General features: G+C 31.9%; 2 long non-coding RNA genes across 6 annotated transcripts; both read right to left on the bottom strand.

The window, feature by feature from the left end:
* Positions 1-14,425: 14,425 nt before the first annotated feature.
* On the bottom strand, positions 14,426-21,916 carry LOC112738222 (uncharacterized). Of its 5 annotated transcripts, none has more exons than XR_003169299.3 (9): positions 18,174-21,916; positions 17,731-17,792; positions 16,615-16,699; positions 16,396-16,498; positions 16,198-16,324; positions 15,278-15,344; positions 15,063-15,172; positions 14,871-14,973; positions 14,426-14,778 (listed from the first exon to the last, which is right to left on the bottom strand). It is a non-coding gene; the product is annotated as an uncharacterized lncRNA (long non-coding RNA). The 5 variants fall into 5 exon arrangements; XR_003169300.3 differs by having other exon boundaries at positions 16,396-16,502; XR_003169295.3 differs by having other exon boundaries at positions 16,610-16,699.
* An 876-nt stretch (positions 21,917-22,792) lies between these two features.
* On the bottom strand, positions 22,793-25,790 carry LOC112738223 (uncharacterized). The gene is made up of 3 exons (XR_003169302.3): positions 25,280-25,790; positions 25,049-25,134; positions 22,793-23,007 (listed from the first exon to the last, which is right to left on the bottom strand). It is a non-coding gene; the product is annotated as an uncharacterized lncRNA (long non-coding RNA).
* Positions 25,791-25,999: the final 209 nt, after the last annotated feature.

Consider the following 25,999-nt stretch of genomic DNA (forward strand, 5'->3'; position numbering starts at 1 on the left):
GTGTTACTATATAAATGATTTTACTAGGATTGGAATCATATGTCGATTTGGAAGGCTGGTAAACTGTCGAGAAGTTATGAAAGTGAGGGAGCCCGTAAGGGTGGTGAAATCGAATTTTGAGGAGGGGTTCTATCCGTATTCTTGTAAAAACAAACGAAAAAGTGATTTTGTTTTGAAAACTTGATTTTTATATATATTTATCTTAAGAAATGATCTTTTTATTGGAAATCCGATTTATAAATCTATTTTAAGAAAATGATCCTATGTTGAAAAAGATCTGGTTGCATATCTTCTACTCATATTGAGGAAATGATTTTGTATTCAAAGTCTGAGTTATAAAATTTATACTAAGGAGTGACTTGGGTTTGAAACCATTGGAAAGAGTTTGAAAAAATATTGGTTTAATTCATTAGTAATTATTGGTTTGATTCAAGAGGAAAGGATTTGAAAGGAAGCTGAATTTTATCGAGAATTATTTGATATTTGTAAATGGTTTGATTATTGAAAAGGATTTGATATTCGAAATGGTTGAGAGATTGTTTGGTTGGGACCCTGAAAGGGTGGCATAGTCTGAATTTTAGAGGAAATGCTGCCAAATTTTTATAAAGCTCTAAGACTTTATTTAAAGTGTTATTTAAAAGCAAATATGATTTAAGAATATTATTTGATTTCGATTTATTACAAAAAGAGTTTTGCTTTCAATTCGATTTATATATTAAGAAAAATATAATGTTTTAAACTCAATCTTTTAAGAAGGGATTTTGCTTTAAGTTATATTTTGAGTTCGGTTTGATAAGAAAGAAAAGAAGAAGAACGAAAAGTAAAGGAAAGAGAGATAATTAAAGGAATCTCTACCACAGGAGAGTAGAGAACAAAGATTAAATGAATATATTAATTAAATAAATGTCTGCCACAGGAGAGCAAATGCGACTTTATTTGGGCCTTAGTGACAAATGTATAGTGGGGACGCCCACACACTGAGAACTGTTTTCTAGATGTAAGCGGCCTAGCCGTAAGACTTATAAGTGCACTATATGCATCTGGAAAGCCATATCTGATCTGGGACTCGTGCCCAAGTAATATCGAGAGCGGGTAGGCAACCGACACATGAGCTCATGGCCTGCTTAAGACAGACATGCATCATAATATTTGCGCATATGCATTTGATTGTGTTTGCTTGTATTACTTCTTTGTGATTGTGCTATTTGTCTTATTGCGACTTGCCTGTATATTGAACTGAATCTCTTGCTTGTACTATTAGTTTGTGAATGTCGTATTAATGTGATTAGAAATTGACGTTTGATTGAGAATTAATTATGTGGCTGAGAAATGGTTCATGTGACTAGTCTTAGACTTAAGATTCGTTTTGGGTTTAGAGATTTTGAAAGAGGTAATTAATTAGTTAAAGTAAAACCAAGAGTATTTTCAAAAGGTTTGATAAAACTATAGTTTCCTTGAGTATGTTAATTATTCGCGTTTTATCCATTACTTTTACGACATTCTCATTCCCTACTTAGAGCGTGTGGTTTATTTGTTCTCACCCCAAATCTTCTACCCTTTCAGTGGCACAGGTCCGAAGACTCCGTATGAAATTGCGGACGATTAGTAGATTTACTTATGATTTCTATTCCTTTCATAGAGTTCTCTGGCCCTTGTTGGTTTAGTTTTTATTTTATCCAGAGGGATATGTATTGTATTCGAGTTTTATATTGAATGTATTCGTATAGCATTTATTATTATTAGTAATTATGTGATTATTATTACTTGAAGATCTTTGATATATGATTTTAATTAATGAAAACAAAATTTTCAGGCATTTTCTTAAAAATTGAAACGCGACATTGAACTAAAGGTTCAATATTAAATAGTTAATAAGGAAAACGAGTTAGTAACGCCTTACTTTTGGTACGATCATGACATGCTAAAAGTTAGGATGTTACAAAATGGTCCATGATAACTCTAACAGGGTACAAAATGATCTTTGACCTCCTTTGTTCGGAAATGACATCGTTCTCTCCCAATTTCCATCATATCTCGCATAACCCTAACATTCATACTCTCCTTCTTCACCTTCACAATCTTCTTTTCCATATTTTTCTTCCTCCTCTTCAACTTCAAGATCAAGCCATGGTGTAACTGCCACACGTGTCGCACCTACCTCAACATGTCATGGATCACACACTTTCTAAATTTCTGTGACTGGTATACCTACCTCCTTCGCACTTCACCCACCAGAAGCATCCACCTTCACTTCCTCGATAACAGCATCACTTCCACCCCCGACAACATTCACCATATCCACTCTCCGACAAGTAATATAGATTGTTTGACATTAGGACATCATCATGAGAAGATTCTCCTTCGACATTATATGCAAATTCTCATTTGGAATGGACCCCCGAGTACTTCATTCCTTCTCTTCCAGAGTCCAAGCTGGCAGACAACTTCCACCTCGCATCCAAGCTATCAGTACAACAAGCAATGTCGCCATCGCCGCTCATATAGAAACTGAAGTGATTACTGAACATTGATTCGGAGAAAAAGCTGAAAGAAGCGAGCGGAGTGGTGGACAACGTGGCCATGGAGATGATAGGGCACAGGAGGAGGAAGATGACGACAACGATGACGGGTCTTAATAAATCAAACTTTCTATCTAGATTCATGGGATCCATCGAAAACAAATACTTGAGAGATATAGTCATTAGTTTTCTGAGTATGAATTGGTTGAGAACAAGTTGATGATTTTTCTTCTTCTGAACATTGATGAAATTGTAGAGTGTGCATTGTGTAGCTTGAAGTTACAACGTTAGACTGTTAGGGTTATACGAGATATGATAGAAATTAAGAGAGAACAGTGTCGTTTCCGAATAGGGGGGTCAGTGACCATTTTATTTCCTGTCAGAGTTGCTAGGGGCTATTTTGTCTTCCGTTAGAATTGACAGAACAAAGGACCTAAGTGACTGACAGAATTAATTGTTAGAGACCAATCAAATAATTAATTTTAGTTGGAGACTAAAATGTTTGGTCCAAAATTCTTTAAAGACCAAAATAGATAAATACTCAAAAAAAAATTGTCTCATCTTAAGGATTTTTGTACATTTTTTTATAGAGGCAGAATAACCATTGAATTCTATGATTTACTTCTTATATTTATATCTGAACCTATATATGTCGAGATAACCATTACTTCCTTGCAATAAAAATGAAGTTTTACTAACTAGAACTTTGTTTTCCTAATGTGAACTAGTTCCTCTTAAGAAAACAGGAGTGAAAATGTTTATTGAAAATGTAATTTCTGAAAAAAAAAAGCTTTAATTGAAGATTTTTTTTTTCTTTTTCTCTAACTAAAATTTGACATATTGTTTTGTTCAACGATAAATACCTGAGTTAATCTTTAAAGGAATAAAAACTTCTAATAAATCACAATTCATGAGTTGAATAGAGATGATATCTGTAACAAATTCTAATAAAAATCAATAGTTATCAAAAAGATATAAAAATTAAAAAAAATAGTATACTTTTGAACGAATGTTCCACCTAATATTTATAATATATTCGTTAGAGATTTGAAAAAAAGATTTGTATCAAATTTCTAACGAATTTGGCGAAATACAAACAGGTTCAAGTATCTCAAGACACGAACAAGATTTTCTAAAGTCATGAAAATTATAAAGGGATAAAGTAATAGATTAATCACCATTGAATTTGTAATTTCTATCGTGTGTGAACCTTATTATTTTGATTTAAAGGTGATTAAAATTTTTATTTTTTATTTTATCAAATTTTTATTTTAGAAAAACTTGATCTCCTAAAACCTAATTATTCCTGCAAAAAAAATATGTGTGGGCTGATCAAGTGGCTTAACCCAATTAAAAGTACTAGAGGGTAACATCTTTTATTAATATTGGAGTAAAAATATTAAAAGTGATTGGATTGATCTAATTGTTAGCTCACTAATCCATTTAAAAAAGTTTTAAGGTTTGAATCTTGTTTTGTGCATGCAATAATCTATTGACTAATGACAAATTTATGACACAGTAATTCTTAGTCTATCAAATTAAAAAATATCATGAAAAATCCAAAAAAAAAAAAATGTCAAAAGTCTTAGATAGAACCCCTCCTTTCAATGGAATCCTAATTAATTCTAACTAGTTTCTTAGTTAATTATATAATAATAAGAACACTAAGTAACAAAGACTCATGCATTATACAGCACAACTGGGCATAATCAATTTTATGCATAATTGTGGTTTTGTCGAGAAAAAGAGGGAGACATCATAAGCACAGCACAACACTACTAGCTAGCTATTAGCACTTTGGGGCAACGCATAATAATGGAATTGGAGATAGATATAATAGTAACAGCTAAGTCTCATCACGTGATGTATGATTTAAATAGGCACTAATCAATTATTAAATTCTGAGTAACTTAAATTGGTTTAATTTTTGGATGGTTCCCACCTGCCTAACACATCAGGAGCAAGAGGAAACAGCTCTAATAAGCTACTAATAATAACTATAATGAGTATTCATGTATTTTCACATTATGATGAGCCCACCATTATATTATGGTGCTTTTAGGTCTCCTATGCCGAGGTTTCTTAAACATCATGGAACTTGTTTATATTATTAAGTTTTGCTAAGTGCGTCCATTAATTAATAATTCTAGTAAAAAGGATGGAAAACAAAAAACCTAAGGAACAACATATTAAAAATGTTTGTTTTGAATCATTAATCCTCTTAAGAATATCAATTTTACCTTTTCATACATTATAAATTATAATAGAAAAAAATTAAGCAAAGAAAAGAGAGAAGGGCATGTTATCTTATCTTAATGTGAGACAGTTGTGTATATGTTTTACAAACGTGTCCTATGAATATTAAAAAGTAATCGTGATATATTTGTACATATTTATACATGCTATTTATATATTTTTCAGTCAATTATATTATTTATCTAAAAATCGGTTATTAAAAAATTATATATTTGAAATTTCATAAAAAAATATTATACTATACTGTTAATAAATTTGATTATTGGTCTATTCCAAATTTCATTATTTTACTATAACGGATTCGATCATTTTAATAATTAATTATTTAATTGAAAAATATGTGAATCAATTTGTATAAATATATATAAATGTATGGCTGATTTTACCATTGTTTTTTAGTATAAATACACGTAGCGGTTTTTAACTAAGTAATCAACAACTGAAATAATCAAACATGTTAAAGTAAAATAATTAAACTTTGTTACAATACATTACCAACCTTTTTAATGCACACTAAATATACATTTTTATACAATAATTGATGGGTGATTGTTTCATTTGAAGAGTTGATGACATGCATACATATGAAGTGTGAAATTTACATGATAGGTATTTAATTTTCTAAAAATGATGTGGTGAAACTTGAAAGTAATGATTGGAAATAACACATTCGTATCATATTCATATAGAAATCAAAACAAGCTAACGGCAGAACATAGTTTTATTATTAAGTGCATTGCATTGTTTAGGAGTTGGAATGGACTGAAGAAAGAACAATTCATTTGGCTAAAACAAAAGTTGAATGATTAGTTCTCAATTTTCACTGTCCAATATTTTTTGAACACTATGATTGCAAAGGGACAAGTTGGGTAGCCACAAGAGCAAGCAGCGACGTGATTCCTTTGGCTTAGCTCGCTTGGCGATTGGAGATAGGTAAGAATCAAGATGTGATACTTTAGGCAGCAGAAAATTAATAAAAGCCATATTATATTTACTATATATAAATAGTAGAGAGAGATAAATGAAATTCTTCAAAAATTAAACCTTAGTGCGAACTGCGAAGTGATGAGACATCATATCATGCATACCATTTAGTCCCAAGTGATTATCAACAGAATGATGTGCATTCACACCAATAATATTAATAAAAATACATGATCCTAACAGCTTTATATAATGTTAGCATAAGTATAAAAATATGGAGAAGGATGGGAGTAACATATTCTCATCGTAGGTTATACTTTTTGAAAGAACATTAGAGGTAGCCTTTTGAATAAAATCCAAAAATATCAATTACAACAATGCAAGTTGTATCTATATGGTCCCATGCATCCTATTCCCCTTTGAACAGAAAACGATCGCTAGCAGATGGGAATTAGGCACTATGATTTGTGTCTAGATCCTCTTCTCTCTCTTCCATATTTGTAACGTTTATTTTTGGTTAAATAACTTAATTCGGTTTTAATTTTTTAAAAGATCAAATAATTAAGTTTTTTATTTTTTAAATGGTGCCTTTTATTGGTCGTCATTTGGCAAACTTTCTTCTTATGTCCTTATTAATATTTTAAAACTTAGTTTTCTCCCAAATAAATAAACTTTTATTCACTATTAATTATTTACTTATTTCTTTTATTTCTATTTCTGATATTTACTAACCATTTTATTTTCAATTATTGCTAACTCGTTATAAATAACAATTAAATTTATTATAGTTCTAGCAAACCTTCTCTATATTAAATTATCTAATAATAAAACCATTATCAATAATAAATAATAAATTATAAATATAATTATTTATAATTGTTAATTCAATTATTTGCTGCTCTTATTCTTGCTTATTATTGTGTAAATTCTTTTTCATAATAAATTAATTCATGCTATTTTTTACTAATCTTCTACTTAATAATAATAATAATAAATAGTTTATAATAATGAAAATATTGTCCTTGATCAATTAAATAATATGTATATGAACATGTTCTTACTAGATTTAATTATTCTATCTGTCTCTATAATTTCACCGAATTTTCAATTAAATCTTTATATTTTTTTCTTTTTAATTAGATCCCTATACCATATTAGATTTTGTAATTAAATTCCTATAGTGACAAAAATATTGAAATTAACAGAATATTCTATTAAACTATACAGAATATTCAGTCAAGTATTAGACATATTCATTTTTAAATGGAATATTCCGTTAATTTCAGCGTTTTTGCCACAGCAGGGACTTAATTACAAAATATAATATAGTATAGGATTCAATAAAAAAAGGTATAGAGACTTAATTGAAAATTCAGTAAAATTATAAAGACTAACAAAGTAATTAAACCTTCTTACCAACATGTATTTAATTCTTGCTATATCTTTAAAAATGTTTTTACTAACAACAATTATAAGATTATTTGAATATGATATTATAATTATTTAAACCCGAGTAATTCTTATAAATAATATTATAATAAGATTATGATTATTTGATTGAGTGTAATTCTTATAAGTAAGATTATAATGATTTGAACGATAATATAATTATTTGGATGATTTGATAATTAGCAAATAAATACATGATATTATAATTAGTTGAATACACACTTATAATTATTTGAACACGATATTATATAACGAAGAAAATATTAGGCAAGTATATAGAGTAATTTTTAAACATATGTAACAGTAAAAAAGGGGAGGGTCATATTATATTCTTCTAAAAAAGAGAAAAATATTGCTTTCATTATTACTTCTATCTAAAAAATACATCCAAAATTATTTTCCAATTATTAATATTACTAGTATATATAGATGAGCGATGGATTTCCTTTTATGTTTATCGTGATTGTTCATTTAGAGAATTTAGACATATAATTCTTATTCTACTCTTTTTTTTTTTTTTTATATAATGACTACTATCTACAATTTTATTAATAATATCACTTATAGTGGATTAAGTGATGAAAAAGTATAAAAAATAAAGATATGAGTGATATGAATATGAAAAATACCACTAAAGTTTGACAAGAATAACATTGTGTACATAAAAATAGTTCTAATAATAAATGACAAAGTTAGTTATTTTTTTTAAAATTTTTTTAAGTGATACCGAGTTCACTTTATAAATATTAATAATTTATTTATTTTTTATTTGATAAGTACAACCTCAAATAAGCCAAAGGCAGTGAGGTTTAATACATAAAAAATGCTATAATAGACAGTACTGTAGAAAGTTGGTTCTTAATGAAAATGAATTATGCAGAGGAAATAGAAAATTATTATTTTGTGTAAAAAGAAAGACTTTAAAATTTAGTGTACTAGTAATATTTTTTTTAAGTATATTCTTTTACTAGAAGTGTATTATATAAAAGAGAATTCAAGGGTAGAAATAGTCCATTTACTCTCTAATAGTACATCAAGAACCATCACAAGAATTAGGAATTAGTTATTTCAGTTACTCATGCATCATGGTTCTCTACAGCCCCCTCAAACTCATAGTGGGTTGAGAAACCACTCTGAGTTTGTTCTTAAATTTCTCAAAGGAGGCAGAGGATAGTGGTTTAGTGAGCACATCAGCAATTTGAGAATCAGCTGGGATATAAATCACATGTAATTGTCCTTTAGACACCCGATCTTGAACAAAATGCAAATCGACCTCAAAATGCTTGTTTCGACTATGAAGAATTGGATTGACAGAAAGCATCACAGCACTGAGGTTGTCACAATACACGGTGGGTGCAATAGGTTGAGGAATCCCAAGTTCTTGTAGAAACTTAAGAACCCATAATATTTCAGCTCCACCATCCGCAAGGCATCTAAATTCGGCTTCTGTAAACGAACGACTCACTGCCGTTTGCTTACGACTACACCAAAACACCGGATTACAGCCAAGAAAGATGCAATATCCACTGGTGGACCTGCGATCTTCAATGTCACTCGCCCAATCTGCATCCGCAAAGACAAGAACACGAAGATCAGTAGATTTTTGAAAACATAATCCATGATGATACATACCTGAAAGATAACAGAGGATCCTTTTCAAGGTTGTCCAGTGATGTTGCTTGGGATTTTTCATGAACTGACTAACGCGATTCACAGAGAAGGATATTTCTGGATGAGTTAAGGTTGCATATTGCAACCCTCTAACAAGAGATCTATAGAGAGTTGGGTTTTCATATGGTTCAGACCCGTCAAAAATCAATTTAAGAGAGGAGAGCATAGGAGTAGGGACAGGCTTGGAGCTAGAGAGGCCTGCATGTCTTAACAGATCAAGAATATATTTTGATTGTGAAATGTGAAGTTCACCAATGCCAAGCATATTAAATTCTAAACCAAGAAAATAATTTAAACCACCTAAATATTTAAGAGAAAATTTAGAATTCAAGTTAGTGATTAGAGCATCAATTTCAGTCTTGTTGTTACCAGTTATAACAATATCATTCACATAGGCGAGTAAATAAGTAGTAGAATGTTTAGTATGTCGAACAAATAAGGAGGTATCAGCTTTGGTATTAGAAAAATCATGAGTGAAGAGAGCAGAACTAAGTTTAGCAAACCAAGCTCTTGGAGCTTGCTTAAGGCCATAAATGGCTTTATCAAGCTTGCACACTAATGAAGGGTTGCTGGACACAAAGCCAGGGGTTTGTAACATGAAAACATCCTCAGTTAAATCACCATTCAAGAAGGCGTTGTTAAAGTCAAATTGGCGAAGTGGCCAACCATATGTAACAGCAAGGGAGATAACAATCCGAATTGTAAAAAGATGAATCACAGGGCTATACATTTGATTAAAATCAATCCCTTCAACCTGTTGACACCCTTTGGCAACCAAGTGTGCTTTATATTTTTTGATACTATTATCAAGACCCCTTTTAACAGTATAGACCCATTTACATCCAATAATAGTAGAATTGGAAGGAGGGTCAATGAGATGCCATGTATGATTCTTGATCAAAGTATCATATTCCTCAATCATGGCTTGGTGCCAATGAGTAGAGGATAAAGCCTGAGAAAGAGTCTTGGGAGGATATTGAGTGAGATCAATGTTAGAGACAAAAGCTAAAGCTTTTGGTTTAACAACACCAGATTTAGATCTGGTAACCATACTATGTGTATTAGACGATTTAGGGATAGGTGAAGAAGTAAGAATGGGAACCTTGGGTAACTGAATTTCAAGACCAGATATAGGTATAGAAGCAGGAGGAGCATGCTGATCCGAGGAAGTAGAGGGAATAGAAATAAGGATAGGTAATAAGGGTGAACTAAATTCATTGATATTAGAAGTGGATGCATGATTAAGAACATTATATGTGTTAAGTGTATTAGTATTAAGATTAGAATAAAAAATCGAAGTGGAGTCAACTGTGATGGCAAATGAATTAGAATTGGGAACAAGAGGTATAGGAGGCACAGAGGTAACAGTATGAGGCAAAGAAGAAATATCAGATGTAGCAGAAGAATTAGATGAAAAGAAAATTGAAGATGAAAATAATTTTTCATCAAAAATAACATTTCTTACAATTAGAATTTTCCTTCATGAGTAAGACATTTGAAGCCTTTGGATTGAGGAGCATAGCCAAGGAAGATGCACTGTTGAGATCTAAAATCTAGTTTATGATGATTTAAAAGGTCTGGTGTTGGGGTAGCATGCACAACCGAAAAGCTTGAGCATGGCATATTTGGGTTTAATATTGTGAAGCTTCTCAAAAGATGATTTAAAATCTAAGACTTTGGTTGGTAGCCGATTTATGAGGAAAGCAGCTGTAAGAAAAGTATCTTCCCAATAGAGAAGAGGCAATTGAGCAGTAGCTAAGAGAGTTAAACCCATCTCAGTCACATGTATGTGTTTGCGTTCAACAACTCCTTGTTGTTGATGCGTGTAAGGACAAGAGGGGCGATGAACAATACCCTGATCTTGTAAGAATGTCCTAAATGTGCTTGAAAGGAATTCTTTGCCATTATCAGTTTGAATGGCTTTGAGAGAATGGCCAGTTTGCCTTTTCATCAATACTTTATACTGCTGAAAAATAGAGAAAACTTAAGGCTTGGACTGCATCAAATATAAACAAGTATAACGTGTAAAAGCATCAACAAAGCTCACATAATAACGAAACCCGGACCTAGAAACTGATGAAGCAGGACCCCAAGTGTCAATAAACACAAGTTGTAAAGGAGAAGTGTATTCAGTTTGAGAAAGGGAAAAGGGGAGAGCATGCATTTTTTCCATACAACAATGATCACAAACAAAGGAATCAGTAGCTGAATTTTGATTAATAGGAATATTACATTGTTTAAAGACACTTTTTACAATAGATTTAGAAGGATGTCCCAGCCTTCTATGCCACAAAGTAAGATTGAGATTACAAGAAGCTAAAAAAGTATGAACAGAATTATGATCATATAATGGTGTTGGCACACACAAATTATCAAAGGAATATAGTCCATGTCTAAGAATTCCTTGAAGAAGTGTTTACTTGTGGACCTGAGATTTAACAAAACAATGAAAAGGGTGAAATTCAAAGAAAATATTGTTATCTAAATAAAATTTTGATACATTAATAAGATTCTTTGCAATTTCAAAAATGTGTAAAACATTTTTAAGACCAAAAAGATGATTATTATGAGGTCTAAGCAAAGAAGAAGAACCAGTGTGTTTGATAAAGATACCAGATCCATTTGCTATATATAGTTTATCAGGTCCAGTATATTCAGATGAAGATATAAGGTTGGCAGAATCATGTGCGAGGTGATGGCTTGCACCGGTGTCAGGGTACAATACAGTGTCAGCAGCAGAAGAGGTGGAAGTGAGGTAAGACTATGGCTGGTGAAAGAAGGAGGAAGGAGGAGGTGGTGGATTAGATGAACCAGCATTGGCTGAATTTGAAGAGTATCCATTGTATGCTTGATCAAATCGATAGAAGCAGTGTAAAGCGGAATGGCCTGGACGATTACAAACTTGGAAATAAAGACGATTTGTTGATTGCCATGAATTTCTTCCACCTGTGCAAATCTTCTACCACGAGCACCTCTTCGTCCTCCAGAGGTTCTTCCAGTAAATCTTGGATTGGAAAATTTTGATTGAGCTAACTGAGCTTGTGCTAATCCAATGGAAAGTTGTTTGAACTTTTCAAGCGTTTCTTCATGAGAAATAAGAAGAGTTTCAACCTCTCCAATGGTAAAGAGTTCAGGTTTGGGTTGAACAAGTGTAATGCAGTGTGAATAATCTTCAGGAAGGCCATCACATTGGCTTTTATATGTGTTTCATTCATGACATCATACCCAAGAGCAGTGAAAGAGTCAACAAGTTTCTTGATGGTAGCAAGATACTGGTTGATGGTGAGAGAGTTCTTCTTGACATTCTTGAGCTGAGTTCTTAATTGCTTGATTTTTGATTTGGTGGTTTCAGCAAATATTTTATGGAGTTTGTCCCAAATTTGAATAGCAGATTTGCAATGTACAATTTGGTTCTTGAACGAGCCATCAACAGATGCAAAAAACCAAGAACAAAGATTAGAATAATGTTGCATCCATTCAGTGTACGTACTTGAGATGGTACCGACAGCTTTTTCAGCATCAGAGGCATGCTTTGGAGGTTCTTTCCCTTCAACAATGTGATCTTCCAAATTCTGGTCTTTAAGTGTGAAGAGAGCTTGTTGTTTCCATGTCACAAAATTGGTGTCATCCAATTTGTCTATAATGGGATTGAGTGTATATTTGTTGTTGTTGGTTGTAGAAGCAAGAACAATGAGCGCCATGGATCCAAGATTCAAGCTCTTGATACCATGTGAAAAGTTGGTTCTTCAATGAAAATGAATTATGCAGAGGAAACAGAGGACTATTATTTTGTGCAGCAAGAAAGATTTTAAAACTTAGTGAACCAGTAATATTTCTTTCAAGTATATTTGTACTATATATATATGCAGACTAACTATAACAGAGAACCTAAGAGTGGAAATAGTCAATTTACACTCTAATAGTACATCAAGAACCATCACAAGAATTAGGAATTAGTTATTTCAGTTACTGATGCATGATGGTTCTCTACAAATACAATAACAAAATCATACCAACTATCCAAACTACTAAATTTGAAATAAATAAACAATTAAAGCAAAGAAGTCGTACACCAAATCTTCTTCACAATACCAAGCACCTCTTGATTAGTAGCTTAGTTATATAGCACTATAAAAAAAATTATTTTTAGCGGCCATTTATTTTACTTTTAGCGGCAATAAAAATAGCCACTAATACATTTACCGGCAATTAGACATTAGCTGTCTTATGCTTTGTCGCTAAAAGGTTTTAGCGGCAATTATAACATTTACCGGTAAAGACCGGTTTAGTGGCCGCAAAAAGTATATAACTTTTAGCGGCCATTTTGTTGGCAATTTATATGGCCACCAAAAGTAATTCTAAGATTGCAATGTTATTCACTTTTAGTGGCTATTACTATTGTCGCCAAAACCCATTTTTACCGGCAATTTATATAACCACTAAAAATAATTCTAAAATTGTAATGCTATTCACTTTTAGTTGCCATTACTATTACCGCTAAAATCTTAAGACATTTTTTAGTTATATTATACTTATTTTCTTAGAAGCAACAAACTATTTTTTTTTTCTAAAATCAAGTATATATTTTTACCAACAATAGTTATTATGCATAATATAAATATACTTAAATTAATTACTACAAAATGCGATATTTCATTAAACTCAAAATATTGATACACAAATTTCTCTTAAAAAGTAATAAATCATGTTACAAATCTAAACAACAAAAAATGCTACAAGCTTATAACTATGTTACATCAATGTTACAATAAAAAATGCTACAGAAATTTCTCTTATTATTCTTTACAACTTTCACCATGGCCTTGCGAGAATTTGAAGAAGAACCTGCTGAGATATGATGATGATGATATGTTGTTAAAACACTTACATGGCTTGATGATGATTGAGTAGTAGATGAAAAATCATGACTCATTGAAAGACTTAAAGTCTTCAAATTCCCACCTCCATCATTAACATTCACATTAACACTTTCCACCATTCCATTACTATTAAGTTTCTGATGAAGCAATTTTTATTCTCTTATTCTTAATGAATTTGATGATGATGAGGTTCTTTTGTTGTTTCTTCTTCTTCTTCAACAAGTGGTAGAATATTAGTAGAACCATCATTGCTGTAGCCAAGTGCTGTTTAAGCTGGTGTTGGTGTTGGTGTTATAGTAAATGTTCTCTAAGCTTAGAGTCATTACTTCTCTTTTAGGGCCAATAGTAAAAATTTTACTAAAGCTGAAAATTTGAAATAAAATTAGGAACCTACAAAGGGATTTAAAAGGGGGAATAAATAAACAATATTCTCAGAAACATACAATAGTATTAACCGTCACTGCAACCGAAAAAATATCAAAGAACTATGAATGCATTACTAGCCAATTAATGTGCTTACCCTTCTCCTTCATATTTAGAACCAATATCAGTTTGAATAAGGCTTCAAACCCTAGAAATTAAAATAGAGCCAAGCAATAAAAACTACACAATTTAAATCCACACCTAATTAGAAGAAGGAAAGATCCCTAACATTCAATCAGCTAAAATTATATTTAACTCACTAAATACAGAAAATTAAATGCAATACAAGGTTTCCATCAAATATAAACAAAAATCTTAATTCATTCATGCCAAAACAGCTTTAGAAATGTATAATAGTTATAAATCTCAAACCTAATCCAACCAATCAAACCTCTGTCTCCCAAATGTTGTAACCCTAGGTTTAACTTTCCTTCTAACTTCACTCCTCAAATCAGAATCACCTCCTGCTTCTTTCTAGAACCGTTAAATAAAGGAGAAAAAACAAAGTTCAATTTTATATTATAATAGTCCTAATTCATTCAATCAAAACTCCATACACTATTATTTTGAAAGCGGCCTACTTGATCAGTAACTCCAGAAAAAAATCATACTCCAACCAAGCTTTTCAGTCTTTTAAATCCTGTCTTGAGATGAATCTGCAGTATACATATATCTGAATCAATAAATAAAAATTGAACTTGTCTATTATAAAATGTATAATATGAATTTTGTACAAATTGAAACTTACCTATCAGAACAAAAATTTATGTCATCTTTGATGTTCGATCTACCAGAACCATAATTATCCTTTGAATATAATTTGCTGGGAACTATACCAACTTCTGCTAAGGCTTTAACCTCAAATTAAGAAGAAAATATTCAAACTTTTGCATGTAAGAAAAATAAATTTTATAGGAAGTAAAGTTCTGACAGTTTTTACCTTGAATAGATCTAAACTCAGGGTCTTCCACACTAACATCATCAAATGCTGTAACTAGTAACTACGGACTTGGAAAGTGATATAATTCGAGCAATCCTGTGTTTGGGGTCCTAGAAAGACACAGAAATAACTTTTAATTGATGTTAGGCCAAGCTTAAGTAATAAATCTTTCTTGAGAGAAGAATTCAAAATCAGTGCATGCCTTAGGAGCTAACCTTTCAAGAGAAGAATTCAATTTAACTAACCATCTGGCTTACTCTCTTCTGGTACACAGTTGACAGGCTTCAACATCATCATCAACATAATCATCATCAATTTAATTTAAAAATAATGTACATAAATTGGCAAGATCTACAATATTCATACTGATAAATTGCCAAAAGGACAAACCCATGCAGAATTTTAAGAACTTATGTAATATACAATAAATTTTCTGTAAGAACTTATATAATGTCAAAAAGAATTTTAATAAATCACCATCATGTTATTAGTTCGAATAATTTCAAGCTTTTTGATCAAGCCACTGTCCATACACAATCATTGTCACCTAATTACAATTCTCATGTTGCAACTAGTCTCCCGCATGTAGTTTAGAGAGTGATAATGATTTAATTTATGCATCATCAAATTCCAATAACTCTTTAAATCATGCATTCATAGATAGTACAACAACACTTTTAGGAAATGCATCACAACATTTAGAAACACTTATTGCAGCTAGGCATGCAGAATTTTATATTACAATTCATATGTATCACACATTAGCAGAAATTTTAAAATGACATGTTTATGTAAATTTATCAATTCAATATTTTTGGCATTTTAAGTCGAACTAGTAATATCACTTGTATACTTTCTCTTTAAATTACCTTTTGTATTTACAGTTTATTTATTTGTCTTGAGTATCATGCATTATTTTCTAAGGAATGTGTTCAATAAAAATTAGCCACATATATTGCAATCAGTATCTTCATCTTGTAAAAAGAAAATGAGATATTTCTTCAAAGTTCAAATTAAGAAAACTTAAGTATAGATTAACACTTGATTCATAAGCCCTTTAAAAGACACGTGCACTTCATCCGTGTTATTGAATTATGTTAGTAATGAAACTGACATAACAAAAAAGATTATGTACCTGAAGGATTGGACATAGGAAAAATGATGGCACAGGTCGCTCTTTCGAAACATGTAATTGCTCCAGTTTTCTCACCAGAGACGGTGTTAACTATCAGTGGTTTCTTGAAATTTCTTGAAACTTGGATCTACATTGGAATTAACTTCCTTAAAGAAAAGACAAAATAAAAAACAAAGAAAAAAGGGTCTAGGCTCATACCAAATTCAAAAGAACAACTGCCAAGTCATCTTGATAGTGCTCAAATAGATAATAGTGCACTATAGCCTCCCTTGTAGACAGCAACCATGAAAGCTTCATTATCCTTTCTTCCAAAATTTAGAGCAATGTAAGAATGACATAAAGCATTTTTTCTTTTGTCTTCTTTTCTCTATTTTAGGAAAATTAAAAGAAATTTATTGCTGCAAGGACAAACCTAACTAGTGATATTTATTCTCCAATCTGAATCTTCTGCAAACATTCCGCCGCAATAATTTTAAAGGTTGGAACAATAATATGAGGCCACCTAAGAAATAAAAATTGTGAATAGGATATCAGCTAAAAAGAGCCTTGGTCTTATATAACCATACTTAATAAATATGAAAAAAGAAAAAAGAAAAAAAGGTGTCATGTTCATTGAATCTAGACAGAACATAGTACATACCTAGATATGCATGTATGAAAAATACCATATATATATATATAAAACTAACTCAATGAAAAGACAAGGGACGACTTAAAGTTGTGGATTATATCTCATGATATGAGATTCTTTAATCTAATCTATAATAATGGTAATTGGAATTACATAGAGATAATGCACAAATTGTCCTCCAGGAATGGACCCTCATATGTGTTAAATCCCAATGAAGCCAGTCTCTCAGACGAACATTAAGCTTATCCTCTTCAAATTTAATAGTATGAGAAAATAAAAAACTGGTTATTAGCGTATTAATCTTTGATGTGCGTAAAGAAGATAAGAAATTTGATAGAATATGATATTTCTATTATGCTATTTAGAGTCTATACATGAAAACATTTATGTTGTAGAAATTGAAACTACTCATGGATCTCTGAGTGGTTCTCTAAACATCTGTAAATGCCGGCCTAACACTAGTTGCTCTTCTCTGATCAAAGGCTCCCTTGCTAATTGCTACTAAGTACTAACACCTTAGCCATTATGAAACAGTAACACAAATTCTTAACTCTTGCCAAGATGAACAAAACATTACAAGGAGGAGCAATCGAATTTTAAAAGCAATTGCAGACAGCAGTGTGTGCCACAACACACCAAACTTTTGGAAATACAGGACAAGAACATCAGATATTCAGATATATATTTTTAAGATTTATCGGGTATTCAAGTACTTGTAAATGCCAAATTACCAATATTCAGTGCCATCAATATTCAAACAACTACAAATAAAAGTATGACATGTCTTGTACACCTTGTTTCGTTGGTGTTTCCTTGCATCACAGGCTAAAATTACTATCATGCACAACTTAAAAACTTAAAAAAGACAAAAACTGAGTGAAAAAGTGAGTAATAGTACATACGTGCAAGTGTAGAGCTTCTCGTTAATCATCCTGAAATGACCACCTGACAATCTTGCTTTCATCTACAACAACCAAACAACACACCATTATTCAATTAGAAAATCTCAAATTATTAATTTGGAATAACGTGATAATAAATTGAACATAAAAAGAAAAAAAAAGGGCTAAGAATTGTGGCTTGCTTTCTCCAGAAAAGTTGAGGATTTGGATGGTTCCTTGAACTTTCTGAGCTTAGCAGTATCCGTAATAAATTGTTGCTCGTCTTTACTCTTGTTGTTTCGTTTCTTTTGCTCACTCTTTGTCATTTTTTTTCTATTCAAATGAAAGTAGGAACCCTAAGTTCCTAAACCCAAACCTAACAGCTAGCTAAAAGATAAAAAAGAAAAAAGAAAAACCTAAGAAACAGAGGTAACGGCAAGTAAACAGAAACGGCAACAGCTTACCTCAAACGACGGAAGAGGTGTTGTCGGCAATACAATGCACCTTGAGAGAGCACCTTCCGGCGAGAACGGAAAGAGAGAGGGGAAGGGTAACGGAGAGGCGCTCGTCGATGTGGATGTTGAGGAGATTGGAAAGCGGGATGGGAGGAGGTGGAGGAAGATGTCAGGGGAGGCGGAGGCGCCGATTTGGAGGATGGAGATGACCTAAGGCGGCGACGGTGGCGACGACGGTGACAGTAAACTTAGGGTTTCGACGATGAGATCTCCCTTTCCTGAATCTACTTCTCGCCCTCACTCCCTCCCTCTGTTTTGGTGACTGAACTTAGTGGAACTATTATTAAAAAAATTATTTTAATAAAAAAATACTGACTATAGTACTATGGCCACTAAAACTTTTTCACTAAAAGTAATTTTTTCTTATATTTTTAGTGACAATAATAATAATTACCATTATAATATATAATATTAATGACAAATATATAATGGCCACAAAAACATAACTTAAATTAAAAATATAGTGGCCATTATATTATTGCCGCTAAAAATTTGTCGCTAAAACTAATTATTCTTGTAGTATAGTTCTTGATCCATGTGGTCATTTTAACAGTAACAGTCAATGCATTGTCAATGGTAAATGTTCAAAGTTTTTTTTTCAAAGCATTTTGAGATACAACAGTTATTGATGAAGTAGGCTTTCTAAAATATCAAAAGAAGAGATAACAAACGAATTGTATCAAAGAAAAATAGAGGTTGATAACTCATTTATAGGTCCATATAATGTCTTCGGTCTTCTTCTCAAATTTGGATGTCATATTAATATTGACTATGCTTGCCAAACTTCAGTCATCAAATATCTTTTTAAGTATCTTCATAAAAAAAATGATAGATTGACAGCTACATTTTGTCAAAACAATTATATTCAAGTACATGAAGTACATAATTATTATGATTATAGATATATATTAACATGCAAAGTTGTATGAAGATTGTTTGGTTAGCCTTTTCAAATGAAGAAACCAGCAGTCATAAGATTATCATTCCATCTTTCTAATGATAAGCCATTTTTGTATAAAGACAACAATATAATTCAATCGGTTGCTGAAATTTTTTTTTTCAAGAAATCTATGTTAATTGGATGGTTTAAAGGAAATTAAGACTATATTGATACAAAAGATCTAACTTATTTTGAATTTTCTACAAAATTTTTTTGGAATGGAGAGAATTATTTGTGGATCCATAGAAAGAAAAGTTATTCCATAGGAAGGATATCTCATGTACTACTGATGAATAAAGAAGATTACTACGTAAGGTTACTTTTGAACGTTCAAAAGGGATACAAAAATTTTGATGATCTTAGAACAGTTGATGATGTCATTTATAACTCCTTCAAAGATATATGTTATATGATAGAACTATTGTAGGATGATAGAGAATTCATTGTTGCAATTTCTGAAGCAGGAATAGGGAGCACAGAAATTTTTCTAAGGAGTCTTTTTGTTATTCTATTAACATCAAACAATATGAATATGTTAGAGTTTGTTTAAAAAAATCTGAAACTTTTTCTCTAATGACATATTATATGAACAAAGGGAATTACTGCAATACAGAATATAACCATAATTTAATATATGGCTTTTTAAACTTTATAAAATTCAATTTAAGCTATAATTGTAACATATATTAATCAAATGATATTAATAATAATTAAATTTGGACAATAATGAATTTTTTGTTCAGTAAAAGAATCGTGAGGTTGTTTTAATTGTTTATTAGTGATCATTTTAATTTATTTTCTTTCCTATGACAATATTCTGATAATATAAGAAAATAAAATACCTTTTATACTAATTTCTCTTGATGATTACGTTTTGTGCAAATCAATGTTATGTTATGTCTAAGACATGGAGTATTATTTTGGATATTTAAATTTATCACTTTGCATTTGCATTTGCTGTGTTTCTATTTTTATAGATTTGATATCTATGTTAATCATGTCAAGTATAATAGAGTAGCCAAGAAGACAAGAGATGAACCGGCACTCAGTGTCCGACACCATCCGGCGCCTAATGTCCATTGGCACCCAGCAGCTGCAATGACTTAGTCAACAAGGACTCTTCTTTCAATAAGTATGTAACTACACTTTCGGTTATCAATACTGACTTAGACTAATTTAGTTATATTCAGATAGGTCTTTATATATAAATAGCAAGTTGGCTTCTATCCAAATTACTTGAAATTAAAGTCATGTTCTGTAAAATTAATTCTATTCTATCTTCCCTACTTTTGTTAATCACACTACTAATTATATCTCTCTTGACCTCTAGTACCTAACATGGTATCAGATCAAGATTCAGATTTAGATACAGAAAATAACCTACCAGATGTCACTTCTTCACAACCCAACACCATGGCATCAAATCTTCCCCTTATTCAGCATAGTTCCCAAAAATTTATGCCAATTGAGGATAAATTGGATGAAGCGAATTTCCTAACTTGGGAGCAACTGACACTATTCACAATTGGAGCTAATGATCTTGAAGATCATCTCAAGAAAAAGCTGGTTCTTCCAATAAATGAATCCGATGCAGATCAATCTTCAGGAACCATGTCCAAAACTTACAAGTAGTGGAAACTCCATGATAATCTCCTAACAAAATGGCTAATGCAATCAATGGATCATTCATTCAAGATAAAGATGATTGGTTGTTGTTTTTTTCATCAAATGTGGGACAGAATTCAAGCATATTTTGCCAAATTTTGAAAGATTACGGTAAAACAATTAAAGATTGAGCTAAAGAACATCAAGAAAGGGGGATCCACAACACATGAATATCTCAAGAAGATTAGGAAAGTGGTTGATTCCCTAGCTTCTGTTGGTCACCTATTAACAGTCATTGAACATTTCGATGCAATCACTGAAGGTTTGAGTACGGAATATGCTATGTACATCTTTGCGATGTCAAAATTAGACACTATGTGCTTAATTGACGCTGAAGTATTACTCATCACTCATGAAAACATGCTGGACAGAATCAAGAAATCAGATCTTAGTATTCTTTAATCCAATTTTACTCAAATAAGTTTTCAATACAACAACAGAGGAAATGGTAGAGGCTTCTCAGTAAGACGAGGTCATACCAGAGCTTGGAGGGGAGGAAGAAATAATTGAAACTCGTCAAATCGACCTCAATGTCAAGTCTGTGAAAGGTTTGGACATACTTCTATGAATTGATTTCACAGATTTGATCAAAATTTTCAAGCAAATTCAGCAACAAATTCAAGCTCAACAACTACATCTGCTCCACCACTACCATCAAATTTTTACAATTGAATAGCTTACTTCACTTCACCAACTGCATCTTCTGAGAATTCTTGGTTTTCAGACACTGGAGCTTCTCATCACATCACGAATGATCATCGTCTTCTAACCTCCTCTGTTTTTTTGGATACAGAACAAGTAGTTTTGGGTAATGGCAATTCCACACCTATTGCAAATATCAATCATTCTTGCCTTATTTCTCTTGATAACAATAATAGATTTATTCTCAAACAACTTTTGCATGCCCCTAAAATCTCAAACAATTTAATTAGTGTTTACCAACTTACTAAAGATAATAATTGCTATTTTGAATTTCATTCTCATGCTTGTTATGTCAAATTTTAGGACACCCACTAGATTCTACTCCAAGGATGTGCTAAGGAAGGAGTTTACAAATTTGAAAGGGTGGCAGTAGAAAAATCACCCATTATTACATCGAATACAATTGCCTTGTCTGCTATTTGTCATGATTTTGATGTTTGCCACAAAATATTGGGTCATTGTGCACCTAAGATTGTCTATTTGATGCTCAATAAATGTAATCTTTCACCAATACATATCAATAATAATGACTTTCACTACAAAAAAAAAAAGGCCTATGGTCACGGTAAAAAACCGTGACCATAGCTAGTAAAAAGGGTGACCATAGATCTATGGTCATGATTTTTTACCGTGGCCTATTCTCTCGTGGCCATAGGTCTATGGTCACGGTTTTTTTATCTATGGTCACGGTTTTTATGGTCACGGTTTCAATTTTCAAAATCTGACACTTTAGGCCACGTTTTTTTACCGTGACCATAGGTTAATCTATGGTCACGGTGAAAAACCGTGACCATAGCCTTTATGGTCACCCCTCCTTAAAACCGTGACCATAGATTAGGCTATGGCCACGGTTTTCACCGTGACTATAGCCTCTATGGTCACCCTTCCTTAAAACCGTGACCATAGCCCTATCTATGGTCACCCCACCTAAAACCGTGACCATAGCCTCTATGGTCACCCTCCTTAAAACCGTGACCATAGCCTATCTATAGTCACGGTTTTTCACCGTAGCCATAGACTCTATGGTCACCCTCCTTAAAACCGTGACCATAGCCTATCTATGGTCACGGTTTTTCACTGTGGCCATAGCCTCTATGGTCACCCTTCCTTAAAACCGTGACCATAGCCTTATCTATGGTCACGGTTTTTCACCGTGGCCATAGCCTGTTGTTGTTTATGAGATTCAATTTTTTTAAATTATAATCACATCCCAAAATGATAATAATCACAAAATAAATCTAAAAATAAGAAATTCAAGAAATTTAAATCATAAAAATTTCATTATAAGATAGATATGTTTAATTTTTAGTCTAAACAACACAAATCAAAATAGAGTGTAATTTTTCCAATTACATGTAAGACCTCAAAAAGTACATAACACATCAAAATATTACATTTACATAACTAAGGTCATTATAAGACCCTTCCCATCTGATATTTGTATGGAACATACTTTCTTCATCACATCATGTCTTCCTGCACGTAAAAAAAAATAAACATGTTAGATATCTTGCAAAAATGCTTTTGATGATGCAATACATATGCAGCAAAAAAAAGGAAAACATTCATCCATAGCAACACTCAAGAATTATTCACAACCATTATTCACTAAATACTATTATTTTAATAATTAGTTGGCACATAAAAGGTGGGATTCATTTTTAAATAATGTTACAAATCACCAACAAGTAAACCTTAGCAAATATTCATATATAGACAGTTGTTATAATAACCGACAATTAAGTTCTCAAAAAAAATACCAAGTGACAAGCAATTGAGACATCATGAGTATAAAACAAAGATACAACACGATATGCAAAAATTTCTGCAAGAGAGAGAGAGAGAACAGCATTAGAGCCGGCTGACAGTGTTCTTAAGATGGATCAATAGCACAACAAGAAGCTATAAGAGTTAAAAAATGAATGTTACTGGAAGCATATCAATTTATCTATCTATTTTTTTCCTGAAATTTTCTCCTCATAGATTAATCAGAAGAATTCACTTCAGCCATATATAAAACTTTAGCATTAAAAAAATAATATTATAGAGTATATTGACCCTATTATGACCAACTAAAAAATCTCTTAGAAAAATAACATGGAACAAGTGTCTACTGTCTACATGTAAAACAATCATAAGCTTAGAAACAATTATAAAAAAAAAATCAAATACAATCACAAACTTAGAAACAATTATTAAAAAAAATAAAATACAACAAATTCATAAAGGCTAGATTCAAAAGAGCTTCATGAGTAATAAAAAACACAGATATGAAAATCCAAAATTGACTTTCTAATATCAGATTTTAAATTTAAACTAAATACTAGAAAAATAACTCATATATGGAGTACTATCTTATGTTACCACTGTGAAAGTGATCAAGACAAATTTCAGGCACAACAAGATCAAATACCATTATCGATTACTCTTTAATTTGGAGTTTTCTAAATAATTCTCGGTTCTTTATTGTTATCATGCTATTGAATAAAGAATTTGTTGTTGATTAAGGTTAACTTAAAACTTCTATGGTACATAAGTTAATATTATTATCTTGATTCATCAGAAAACAACACACAAATAAATTATTATGAGTAATGACATCCACTTCAATACTTAGTGACCTTGGTCTTTATCGGATTAAGCTAATGAACAAGGTTCCTTTGTTTACATTGAAAAACCATATAAACATAGCAATAAGGAAAAATCACTACAGTTGATAAACTAATCACAATAATAGTTAAGAAAATTCACCAAGATGGTACACTAATTAAATAATTTATACACTAGTCTATTCACCGAGTAAAACCCCCAATTGGTTTAGAAACGTTTTCTGAGTGGCGACTTTAGTCTTTTATTGTTGTTTTTCAACCATTATTCCCTAAATTTCAAATTATTATAAAGATTAGCAATTAAACGTGCAAAAGAGAAAGTTTAGTCCCCAATCAAATTTTACAAAATAGTACTCATCTGTCTCACAATGTGAACATCTAGGAACTAAAAGCTAATAAACCAAAACTAAAGAATAAAGTTGCCACTGGGGAAAAAAAGTTTAGGCTAGGGAACAATTTGTGGTTTTTACTCTCTTTCTCACTTGGATCATGTCTGTTTTTTTGTAGTGAACATAATATGAACTTTGTTTTTCTTAATATATTCTTTCATTAACATAGAACAGAGAGCAACATAATATAAACTACAAGATACAAAGCATCAATGGAACTCTGGAAGAAGATGTCTTGCTAGGATCAAAGATAAGTTGAGAAATTTACACATAAAGGCTAAGAATTAGTAGTGTTCTACATTCCTGAAAGGGAAACATTTAATTGAAGATCACATGAAATATCTATGGCACAAATTCAAAAAATAATGTTTAAAAAAATTACCTACATATAATTACACAAAATTTGCTTGACAAGTATAGCATCCATACTTCAACAGATTTAAACATGAAACTATGTAGCTCCAGAAATGTATCAATTGACATGATTACTAACACCATAGAAGCAGCAAATCTGCATACCTGCCCATCTAAGGCCTGAATGGCACTTGACGCCTCCTCAACCGAATTGTAAGTAATAAACCCAAATTCTCTGGATCTGTCAAATCCTATGGAACATACTTATTAAGTCTCAGAGATTCAAATTTTTCATTAGAAGCTGGAAAAAAAATACTAATAATAGTTTTGTTAATTGTGAACTACAGTGTAAATGCAAATAGAAGCACTAAAAATCAGAAGTTTAAGGTAAAATACCAGAGTCTACAGGTTGTACACTTGACACATTCTCTAGGGCAACAGCGGTGACGGCGGAACAGCGCAACGACGTGGCTCTACGGAGGTCACGGTGGCTGGACTGTGCGGTGCTACAGCTCGCGAGGATGACGAAGACGGTGACGGCGAAGAACCCCCAGCGGCGGCTCTAGCTCAACGGCAACGCTTCTCTCTCCGCGATGGCAATGGCTCCCCGCGTGCGGCAGTTCGGTGGCGGATCGGCAGCAGAGCGTGGCTCCCTCTCTCCCTCAATGCCTCTGCAAAGCAAATCTCTCTCTCCTCCGGCGCCTCAAAGACAACAGTGACGGCGGGAAGGACCCAGCCGCGTCGTCCCCTCCTCTCTTCCCCTCTTCTCCCTCGAGCTCCCCTTCTCCCTTCTCTGTTCCCCTTTCTCCCTCACTCACTGAACTCACTGAGTGTTGTGTGCGTGTGTTTAGGGATTTAGGGTATTAAATTGGGAAATTTGGGATATTAGGGTTTTTATTAGAAATATTTAGGATTAAGATAAAATATATATAAATAATATAACAATTTTATAAAATATTTGAGATAAAATAATAATTTAGAATTTAAATATAATACTGTGAAGATTATTTTTGAAACACATAAAATTTTATTTATTAAGATATTATTGAGTTCAAATAATTATTTTTAATTTAAATTATAAAATAAACATACTAATTACATTTTATAAAATACAGT

The sequence above is a fragment of the Arachis hypogaea genome, chromosome 13, assembly GCF_003086295.3.
Source record: "Arachis hypogaea cultivar Tifrunner chromosome 13, arahy.Tifrunner.gnm2.J5K5, whole genome shotgun sequence".
NCBI lineage: Eukaryota > Viridiplantae > Streptophyta > Magnoliopsida > Fabales > Fabaceae > Arachis > Arachis hypogaea.